The sequence below is a fragment of the Cupressus sempervirens genome, chromosome 4 (genome assembly GCF_028749045.1).
Source record: "Cupressus sempervirens isolate cs-2001-9-10 chromosome 4, ASM2874904v1, whole genome shotgun sequence".
Classification (NCBI taxonomy): domain Eukaryota; kingdom Viridiplantae; phylum Streptophyta; class Pinopsida; order Cupressales; family Cupressaceae; genus Cupressus; species Cupressus sempervirens.
In genome coordinates this window covers 368925139-368937965 of record NC_143121.1, presented here as the reverse complement: position 1 = coordinate 368937965, position 12827 = coordinate 368925139, and positions in this window count along the sequence as shown.

Sequence of the window (12827 nt, the reverse complement as noted above, 5' to 3'; positions counted from 1 at the left end):
ACGATCTGGCATGTCAATGACACCTTTTGACTGTTGCAAGGATGGGCAATCACTTGCACTTCAAAACAATCAGAAAACCTACTCAAAAATGCGAGAAACCTTGGGAAACATACATAATACCATAAAGAATGGCTAGAAACTCACATTAATGTGTATGGGCTAATATTCAAGGGTGTTTCTATACTATGGGTTGATTTTGAATGAAGTTTTAGATGTGTGTATGCTTCACTAGAGCTGTGAAAAATGGCTTGCAGGTTCAAGGTCTGTGTTTTCTCAAATGCTGTAATTTGTGCTTGGTGGCTGGAGGGCTGCACCTGTCAACCCTGTCCTGTATTGCTATAGGGAGTGTATGATGGGGGCAGTGCATGGAACATGTTAGGGGTGCTGCTCCTAGACCCCTGCAAGGCGTGCTTTAGTTTTAAAAGACTCAAAATCAAATGGGCCATGTTGTTGGGCTATACATTATAACAAAATGCCCTGAAGAGTCTAAAACAAATAAAAGGTTGACATTTTTTTATTTTGTGACAACTGAAATATAAAATCTCAATTCAACTTTAATATTATTATTTAATAAGGTTCTATGTTTTGTATGATAAATCTTTTATCAATAAGTTATGATGTGAATATTTGAAATTTACTATATTTCAAATACTTTTGTGTTTGTTTTAGTAGCCATCCATTCCTGTCCTCTAAAATGACCATGCAAAAGAATCATTTGACAATTGTGCCCCCCATCCCTTGCCACTCTTGTCTAACTTGTTATAATGTAGATTGAAGTTAAGGGCCTGTTCATTGGTGTGGGCTTGTCAATGTTCAGAGTTACATGTAAAAATATAATGAAATATTAATTCTAAAGCATATAAAAACATTCAGCAGTAGACTTTTAAAGAATACATCTAGAAAATGCAGTTTGCTTTCTTAAATGAATAATGTTGTATATAGAATGAATCCTATATCAACTGACCAGCTGAAAAAAGGAGTTTTTGAGTCACAGTTGTATATAATGGGGGGATAAAGTATAAATTGAGGGATTCAAAAAACGGAGCCCATTGAGGTTAAGTATTTTGAGATATCAATTGTTGATATACATACCTCTGTATGTCAGGTTTTAGGGTTGCCTAATAATGATCTTATTGATAAGGATGCCTTATGGATGTGCCTTCAGATTTAGTCCACACTATGCCATAATTTATGAACACACTTCTTACATGGAGGAAAATACAAATGAAGGGCTTTCATTGCTACATAATCGATTTGCACCAAAGTTCAAGTGGCACTCCTTGTTGATGCATATGATCCTATATAGAAATATGACATATTTTAGAGATTTCATAGATTTGAGTATAGAGGAGGGTGAGAGCCTGCCAGTGCAATTATGTCCCCAAAGTGTCCTAATGGAAAATTTATTTTATTTGATAACCAATTTGCTCAGGTACTAAGATTGAGGCTAGTAACACGTGTAGAGAGGATTCCTTTGCCTCTAATTCTTTTCTTGAGGCATATTGATTTGAAGTATACCCCTCTTATCTCTCACAATTTGGGAGATATAATTCTCTACCCAACTAGAACAATTTTCAGAATGTATGGTTTCACTAGTATTCCTTTGGTTATGCCCTGTCATGTTCCACTAATGTTAGGATTTTTGGAGATCATGAGGCAATTAGGAGATTTTTTTTATTTAAAAAAAAAAAGAGGATATACCACCCAAGGACAAAAAGGGACACCTCTTCCCAGAACTCACAAAATTTCATCATTTTTATATGCTTAGGGGAGAATGGAAGAAGACTGGCGAAACACTAATGTCATGTAGGATAAGAGTTGGTCTTTCTAGAATAAATGATGATGAGGGTTTTCATGTATTTTAAAAGAGAATAAAAAAGGAGATAGAAGGTTCTTGATAGGTCCTACTTCCTTGAGGACATAATCAAAAATGAATTGAATCTCAAGGTACATGATGAAAAAAGGAGGTGTTGGCTTACATATAAGAAAATGATTGATGATATTCATAAATTTGATTCAAAGTATGATCCTCTTGGTTCCATCAAAATTGTTGCATAAAAATGAAGTACTTAAGTGATCATTTTGGTGAGATCTATGCTATACTTTGAGAGACAAAATGGGCAGGTCTAAGAAGGCCAAAGTTGTATTTGCAAAATCTACTAAAGGTCCTGAGCAACTAGAGCAAGTTGAAGATTAGGTAGCTCTAAGGATGAAGTTGGGCATAAGGGTATAGAATGGAAAATAACTAAGGCAAAGAGAAAGCGAAGAGAAATAGTAGTGTATCAAAGCATTCCTAAGAGGAGACGTTTGACTGGTGTCACTATCCATGAGGTAACAAGGCCGCCAAGGAGATCTCCTTCTCCTCCTCCTCCAACTCCTCTACCTATTTGTTCACCCATAAAAGAACATCATGAGATGATCCCTAAATAGGATCTTGCAATTGGAAAGATGGTTGTTCCATTGGCTCAAGGGGTGGATACTATTCTTGTAAGTGAAGAGGTAAACAAGGATAAAGCTAATGATGCTTCCTAGATGCATCCTGAGTGTGAAGATTGTCCTACAACCAAAGATATGGTTGCAATTCCACCAGTTGAAGGAGAAGGCACAAGTGAACAAGCTGGTAAGGATAAGGAGACCACTTAGTTGAATTTGGTTTCTTGATATGGAGATGATCATGATGATGATGATGATGATGATACAATTTTTATTATTGACTAGTTATTGAGACAGGGAATTCCTCGTACCCCCGTTGCCTAAATTTATGATTTAACAATGTAGGGGATACATGGCTAGTTGCCTAGAGATTTGAGGATGGAAACATGACAAAAATTCATCACCGATGATAATTTTGTTCAATCCATCCCATTTCAACAATTCTTATGGTGACAAAACTTTCAGGAATATACCCAAAGTCTAGAGGAAAGAAACAAGCAAAGGCATGGTGTTCCTAAATAGGTAATAGAAAATGATGTACAGATGAAATGAATCAAAAGTTTCAAGCTATCACACTAGAGGAAGGAAGAGAAATTGTCAAGAATGCAGGTGTGTTGATTCTTCTAGGCCAAGATCTTGCTGATGCAATAGCTTTTGACACAATAAATAGTATTAAAAGGTATAGTTTTGAGCTTGATAAGTTTGATCAAGCAATGAAAGGAATACATTATAGCAAGGACTGTGCTACCCTTTCTATTTGGTCTCTATCTACCTCTTAGGGGAGAAAATAGATTATCAATGATTCATGTGTAAGGAGAACTGCTATCTTGCAAAGGGTAGGTGAAAAGCGTGTTCATGAAGTTATCGATGAAATGGTTCAATATGCCTAATTTGTTGAGGGCTCAACAACTTAGGTAGGAAAAGATTATGATGACTAGGCCCAAAGATATAGACATGTTTATAGGGAGTATGAAGTCAAGTTAAAGCTTTGTAACAATCTAGAAGCACATGTAAAATTCCTAAGAGAAAGAGTTGTAGAAGGGTAGGTGCACCAAGATGGTATGCAAAAAGGGAGTATAAGTGGACACATTTTTTCTGAAATCAGGTAACCTTGATCTTACAAGAGCCATTTGAGCATCATGCACTCAAAATGAGAAATGTGTAAAATAGAAAAATTTTAGTGCTCTAAATCTAGTTTCTAAACTACTAGGTTTTTTGAAAATGGATAATATCAAGAGGGTCAAACCCTACGTGCATGAAAAATTGTTCCTATTTTACGCTGAGAAACATCACATAGTTGTTTCTGTGCACTCCACAAAACATATAGTTATATTTAGTATTTGGTAAAACCCTTTGGTAGGATGATAGGTAAGAGTGAGATCTAGAAGTTCTTCACAATAGTAATCTTGATCAAAAATTTAAAAAATTATATGGTTAGAAAGGTAAGAAAATGTGTGAGATTATGGTAGCAATTTTAGAGACCCACTTCAGCATTTGCAACCCTAATGAAGTCAAAAACAAGAATTGATCTTAGAAAATGAAAAAATGTCAAAAACTTCAAAAATGGAGAGAAAACTATAAATAATCTGCAAATTCTATGCTTTGATCAGACTTATCAACAATCCTTAAGAGGTTAATACTGAACTTCTCAAATTTTGATGTAACTGGGAATAATCAATCTTGATCTGATCTGAATTAGTTGTCTCTACTATTTATTTGCTAGATATTGATGCTTAAAGGAGTAGACTGAAAACGTAATGTGTGTCCTTCAAACTACACCAATAACCTACCTAAATATCAACTCTAAAGGGCATGTCCCTCGAAGGGACACATCCCTTCCTAAATTGACATATATCTCCTTTGTAGAAGTCGGTGATCTGCAAGGTAAACATATTAATTATTAACTAACACATTGTGTTAGACTAGTAAAGAATACTTAAACATCTCCTTTGGGAATTGCCAATTTACTAGGAAGATATAAACGCCAATCACATGATATTCAAGGTGAAAAGATTAAGTTTTGGTTGCACATTCTGACCTGTAGGATTATCGAGTTATATACTTAATACTCCCTCTTAACTTAATAATCATGCAAAGAGATATCATATCTACAACATCAATAAAGATGAATAAGAAAGAATTAATACTTTATATCTGTTTGAATCTTCTTAGTATGTGAAATCATTAGAACACATAACACAATGTCATATTACTAAATCTATGATATGACAAATCATTGCTATTAGTGATAAGTTACAGGATAAATCTAGAGTAATTTAATCTCTTCATTTATCTCAGTTGTGATTCATAGAAACTGGTATTTCTAAATCACAACAACTTGAGTTTAAGATCTACTAGAATACAGGATAAACCCGGAGAATACTAAGACTCTTCCTTATCCAATTTGTGACCCATGAACTTAGTAATGTCAACATCGCAATATGATTTAAAACTCATCTAGATCTTACAATAAAACTCTATTGTTTAGTACAATATCTACGAGATTGTCATCTCTCATAATTCCTTTTATACAAGTAATCATTATTTCAGAGATCGTCACCTCTTTTAAATAATAAACGCAAATGGTGGAGCCCATAACAGTCAATAGCCTGACAAAATAAAATAATTTTATTCATAATCAAAAGATTACAAATGGATTACAACTCAACCATACCTGATCTCCTCCTAAAATGTTTTATCTTCACTCTAGATAATGGTTTGGTGAGTATGTCTGTTGTCTAATCAGCAGTGCAAATGTATTCCAATTTTATAGAATTCATGTCTACCATATCTCTTACATAATGGTAAGGAATTTCAATATGCTTGGACCTGTCATGGAAAACTAGATTCACTGAGAGTTTGATGGGACTCTAATTATCACAATGAATAATCATAGGATTCATGTCTTGCCCAAATAATCCCACGAGTAACTTCCTCAGCCATACTGCTTATCGAGAGGCCACAGCTGTTGCAGTATTCAGCTTCTATGGAGCTTTGAGCTACTAAAGACTGTTTTCTGCATATCTAAGATATCATTGCTGATCCAAAATTGAAACAACATCCTGAAGTACTTTTTTTGTTTTTAACACTTCCACCCCAATCTAAATCAGTGAATCGATGCAAGTCTAAAGCAACTTTCTCGTATTTGAGTCCAAGACTAAGAGTGCCTTGTAAGTATCTCATAATTTTTTTAACCACAACTAGGTGAATATCCTTCGGTTCACAAATAAATTGACTTAAGGCATTAACTGCATAGAAAATATTCGATCTTGTATTTACTAAGTACATAATGGACCCAATCATCTATTTATATAGAGTAGAATCTATGGAAGGTTATTCTGTTGCTGCTTCCTTAAGTTTTTGTAGATTAGTCTCCATTGGAGAAGACATAGGTTTGCAATTCCACATTCCAAATATCTTTAAAATGTCTGATGTATACTTCCCTTGATTTAGTATGACACTGTCAAAATTTTGTCGTACTTCTAGTCCTAGGAAGTAATGAAGGAGTCCCAAATCTTTCATCTCAAATTCTCTAGTTAGATTGGTATTCTTGCAGAATCCTAAGTTGGTGAGATACTTATCAATTCTTTCATACCAGACCCTGGGAACTTGTTTAAGCCCATAGAGAGCTTTCTTCAGCCTACAAACAAAAGTGTTGCGATCATGAGTTTCAAATCCTTTAGGTTGCTCCAGATATACTTCTAAAATCTTTCCATTTAGGAATTTTGTTTTTACATCCATCTGATGTATCTTCCATCCCTTTGATGCAACAATTGCTAAGACTACTCTTATGGAGGTATAACTGGCAACAGGAGCAAAGATTCTTCATAATCAATTCCTTCTTTATGAGAAAATCCTTTGGCTACAAACCTAGCTTTATACTTCTCAATACTACCATTAGCAACATGCTTTATTTTAAATACCCTCTTGGAAGAAACAACAGATTTTCCTTTAGGTCTTGGAACAATTTCCCAAACATCATTTTTCATAATAGATTGGTATTCTTCTATCATGGCCTTTTTCCAAACTATATGTTTAATAGCATCAAAAGGATTCGTAGGTTCTGTTTTGGATAAAATCACTCAAGTTTGTTGTATATCTAGGGAATCTTTTAGGTCTTTTGCTTTCTCTAACTATTCCAGAAGGTGCAACAAAGTCTTGAGTTGCTTCAACTATTTTAATGGCCCAAAGTGATCTTTTCTTTGAATTTTTTTCAAGATTCATATTTTGAATTTCATCTTCTATTTCTTCTAAGTTCTCCCTTTGGGACCCAAATTCACTATTTCTTTCAAAACTAGGTAAATGAGAAGGTTCATCAAAACTTATGGCTCTTTTGAATGCAAGTGCTTCTTCAAAGATTACATCCCTACTCAGTTCAATATTTTTTTGTCCAAGTATGAAAATCCTATATGCCTTAGATGTTTCACTATACCTTGCAAAAATACCTTTCCTCCTAGAGGGTTCTAACTTGGTTATCTTTTCTTTTGGAACATGGATATATACAAGACACCCAAAAATTCTAAGATGACTTATATTGGGTTTTACTTTAGTAAATACTTCTTTAGGGGTTTTATCTTTAAGATAGGAGTGAGGGCTTCTGTTTTGAATATATACAACAGTACAAGAGGCTTTTTGCCCAAAGATCATATTCTAGATTTTAGTCAAAAATCATAGCTCTAGTAGCTTCTATAATTGTCCTATTCTTTCTTTATGCTACCCCATTTTGTTGTGGATTATAAGAAACAATGTACCCCCTCTTAATCTTTGATTCTTTACAAAACCTTTTAAACAAATATGAGGTATATTCTCCTCCATTATTAGTTCTAAGGGTTTTAATTTTATGCCCTGAAAATTTTTCAGTTAATATTTTGAATTCTTTAAACCTTTGTAGGATTCTTCTGATTCCTTGCATTTTAAAAAATAAATCCATGTTTTCCTAGAAAAGTCATCTATGAATAAGATATAGTACTAGAATCCTCCAACAGAAGGAATAGACATAGGTCCACATAAATATGAATGAATTAATTCTAGTACATTATTTGTTTCCCTAGTACTATCATGAAAGGGACTTCTGGTGTTCTTACCTAGAGCACACCCTTTGCAAATACTTGGGTGGTCTTTATTTAGTTTAGGTAATCTAGTAACCATCTTCTCCATAGTTGATAAAGTTTTGAAATTTAGATGCCCTAATCTTCTGTACCATATTTCATTTATATCTGCAGCTTTGTTAAGTAGGGCTTGAATAGATTGACTAGATTATGTATTCAATTCATACAAATATCCTTTTCTTTGACCAATAAATTTTGATTTCTTGATGGAGGAGTTCTTAGCCCAAGTTAGTACTTTACCATCCATGAATGCAACATTGTGCCCAACATCTTCAAGTGTCATAATTGAGATTAGGTTTCTTTCAATTCTTGGTACATATAGTACACCTTTAAGAAGAAGAGTATTTCCTGATTTTAGTTTCAAAGTACAATTTTCAATTCCTTCAATGGAGTGTGCTGAATTATCACCAATGGTAACTTCACCATTAACCTTCTCTGATAAAGAATCTAGAGTTTCTTTGTATCCCACTATATGTCTAGGAGATCCACTATCAATTACCCATGCTTTATTTGAAACTTCATTTGATAGAGAGGAGTACAAAACATAGTTCTTAGGATCATAAGTATCTTCTTCTCTAATAACATTTGTACAATTTTCTTGTTGTTTGGAATTTTCAGGACAATTAGATCTATAGCGTCCAAATTTTTCACATTTGAAACACTTTAATTTAGATAGATCTTTCTTGGGTTTTCCATTCTTTTGATTTCCCTTTTTCTTCTTGAAATGCTTCTTCTTGCCCTTATAGGAGTTTGTATTAAGAACATGAAGTTCATCTTCTGCTTTTGGTTTCCCTCCTTTTTTTAGTTTTCTAGATTCCTCTTGAAGACAATCGTTGTTGAGTCTATTCAAGTTTGGAAGATTTTCTCTAGCACTTATTCCTTGTGCAAATGTCTCCCATGACTCTGACAATCCATCTATAACCATAAGCATTAATTCTGTGTCACTAATGGTGGTTCCTATGCTTGATAGTTCATCTCTAATGTTGGCAACTCTTAGGAAGCAAAAATTTATCGATTCTCCTTTCTTTATCTGAATGTGATGCAATTGCCTTTTTAGTGTAAGAACCCTAGTTGCATTGTTTACTTCATGTGCATTTTGTAATGCATTCATCATATCAAAAGCAGTTTGATGTTTTCTAACCATAGGTACGATATCACTTTTTACTCCATCCAAGATGATTTGAATAACTTTTCTATTTCCTCTGCTCCAGATAGATTTTTGAGGTTCAATTGGAGGTTGTTTGGATGCTCCATCAACAAATTGTTTTACATTATTCTCTTCAAGAATCATCATGATTATAAATTTCCAGGCATCAAAGTGCTCTTTCCCATCAAACTTGTCCTCGGGTCTAATTGTGTATGTCATTGAAGATAGAAGGTAGTTGTTAGATATATATAGAGTCTGATAATTGAATTTTCTAGAGCCTAGGTTCGACTACTAGAGCTCTAATACCATGTAAATAATCTGCAAATTCTATGCTTTGATCAGACTTATCAACAATCCTTAAGAGGTTAATATTGAACTTCTCAAATTCTGATGTAATTAGGAATAATCAATCTTGATCTAATATGAATTAGTTGTATCTCTGCTATTTAGTTGCTAGATATTGATGCTTAAAGGAGCTTACTGAAAATGTAATGTGTGTCCTTCAAACTGCACCAATAACCTACCTAAATATCAACTCTAAAGGGCATGTCCCTCAAAGGGACGTGTCCCTTCCTAAATTTACATATATCTCCTTTCTAGAAGTCAAAGGTAAACATATTAATTATTAACTAACACATTGTGTTAGACTAGTAAAGAATATTTAAACAACTCCTTTGGGAATCGCCAGTTCACTAGGAAGATATATATTCCAATTGCATGATATTCAAGGTGAGAAGATTAAGTGTTAATTGCACATTCCAACCTGTAGGATTATTGAGTTATATACTTAACAAAAACATTAACCCAAGCCTTTGGGTAGTTTAACGAGCCTATTACCAAGCCTAAATGTGATCATGCTTTTTAATTAACAACACACAATCATGTTATGCTTAGTAAAACTATACTAGACATAACGTAATTACATTTTGCTTAGTAAAACTATACTAGACATAACATATTGTGTTATATCTATGTAAAAGTAAAGTCAATTAGAATTTTCCATTAGCAATATACATATATGTACATAAATACACACACACACACATACATACATATATAGATAATCTCTCTCTCTCTCTCTCTCTCTCTCTCTCTCTACCACCACTTGTACCACTATCCTTGACTTTCTCTCTCTCTTTCCATACCCCTATCATTCCTCTCTCCTTCTCTCTCTCTTTCACTAGATATAAAGTTATTACATATATAAGTTCTTCCAGAGATATAAGTGTATCTCTTTGTCTCTCACCTTCTTTCTCTCTATTTCTCTGTCTCCATCCTATCCCCTACTCTCCCTCTCTCGCTCTCCCATATCCCAGCTCTCTCTTCCTATACCCTTCTCTCCATTGCTCCCTCTCAATGTCTCTCTCTTCCCATCCTATCCCCCCTCTCTCTCTCTCTCTATACATACATACATACATACATACATACATACATACACACACACACACACACACACACACACATATATATATACATATACATATATATATATATATATATATATATATATATATATATATATATATATATATATACATACATATACATATACATATATATACATATATATATATATATATATATACACACACATATACATATATATATATATATATACATATACATATACATATATACATATACATATACATATATACATATACATATACATATATATATACATATACATATATATACACACACACACACACACACACACACACACACACACACACACACACACACACACACACACACACACACACATATCACTCTTAATCTCTCTCATTGCATCTCACCCCCCCGAACAATAAGAAGCCCATGAGAGTGAAATGCAATGCTTTTAGTTCTTCATAATGCGATCATGTTATGGGAAACAAAATTAATTTTTACCAATAAAAAATGCGATCACATTATTAGTAAGTAAAAACAAGATCACCTTATTAGTAACTAAAAACATAGGCGCGTTATTGTTGAGTTGATGTTTTTTAATATTATTTTCTTGGCTCATTACCAAGCCAAGCCCCATTTTGAAGTTTTATGAAAAGTACACATAATGCGATCACATTATTTGCGCTTTTGACTTTTTTTTCACAGTGTCTACTTTTTTGCACACCATCTTGGTGCACTTAACCAAAGTTTAAGGTTGCTCAATCACATGGTGGGGTTACTTCTTCAAAACAATTAATAATCATGCCCGCAATAAAGGATGCATGTACATCACATGAAATTAATTATGATGACTCAAATAAGGCTCTTCAAAAATCATCCATTAATGTTTTTGAATTGGAAAGGAGAGTAGAGTAGGATATAACACATTTTGAAATGGATAAAAGGGGTATTGCTTAGACTGCCCTACTATATTTACATGTGAAAGTGAATGTTAGATTGCTTGCAACATATGAAGGCTATTCTTTGTTTTAGCAAGCAATAAGTAAGTTAGATAAAGATAGACATGTAGCCAAGCCAACCTATGAAAAATGGGTGCAAAGGACGAAGAAGATGAAAACTATTGAGAGCACATCCAAATTTGATGCTCAAAGACCACTGTTAATCCCACCAACTACCAAATTGGTAGTATTTGGTGAACTTTCCTATTTTTCATAACATATTGAAAATAGGATGATAGAGCTATAGAGAAGTTTTGACACATTGGAAAGTACATTATTGTCTCCCATCCTAGATGTAAACAATATGACACAAGGGGGGAATGAAACAACTAGGTCCAAAGGCTTGCCTAACTATCTAAACACCTTTGCTAAGTAAATACAATGGAAGAAAACACATAGATAACAACGCAAAGGAGAGAGAGGAAAAAACACTTTATTGATTCATCCAATTATCAGCATATGCGGCTAGCTGTAAAGTCTTTTGAGTTATGACCAAGTACAAAATACAACTTCAAATCTACAATCCAACTTCAATTTGCTATTCCAGAAACATGTTTTCTCTACTCTCTAAGATCCTCCTCCTCCTCCTAGTCTAACCTAAACCAAATACCTCTACTTATACTTGCCAAAACAACTTACAAAAAATTCTAGATCATTACATAATAGAAAGGTTGACCTTAAACGATTTGCACACATCCCAAGAAAAGATCCTATCATTGAATTTACGATCCAAATTAAATACTTAAGTATGCTCATAACTAAGAACCAATAACATATAAACTTTGTGGAAGAAGGAACCGAGCATCAATAAATAACAACTTCACTCGACACTTGAAGAAACACTCAACCAACATTGGATAGCTTGACCAATACTAAAAAAATCGATCAACATTGGATAGCCCAACCAATATTGACAGAATGAATGGGATAGCATGATAACTAGTGGGTTAACATGACTCAACAATGACTGCAACTCGATCAATACTGTAGATATTGACAATTACTAACACTCGACAATGTTCACAACTTAGCAACAACTAGTGGAATGAGCAAGATAACATGTTGACCTAGGATGCTCTTGCATCAGACAACTAGGATTGACAAAAAATGATTCTCCTGAATCATTGAGATGTCACAACCTGAGTTGAATCTAACTTAGACTTAGAAATCCATGTAGCATCTTTAACTAGTCTACTCTTCCACTTCACCAAATTTTCATAGTAATCTTTTCCTCTTGTACTCTTACTGACTTTATGATCCAATATCTGTTCAACCTCTTCAATCTGCTTCTTAGGATAATCATCTAGAACAAAAACTTCATACTCTGACTCATGATATTTTTGTAAATTAGCAACATTGAATATATGAGATATATCCATGTCATCAGGTAAATCAACTTCACAAGCATTGCCACTTTCAAACTTCCTCAAGATCTTACAAGGTCCAAACTTCTTCACTTTTAGCTTACTAAATGTTCCAACAATAAATCTACCTTTCTTCAAATGAACCATCACCTCATCACTAACTTTAAAAACATGATGCCTCCTAGACTTATTGACATTCTCCGTATACTTCTGATTACTTTGTTCCAACTTCAACTTCACTTCCTCATATAAAGACTTCAGAAAACCAACAAATTCTTCCCCTTCATCACTTCTCTTCTCTTCACCAACAACATCCCTCAAATTTGATATTCCTCTAGGTTGCCTTCTCGTAACAATCTCAATAGGTGTTTTTCATATATTTCTA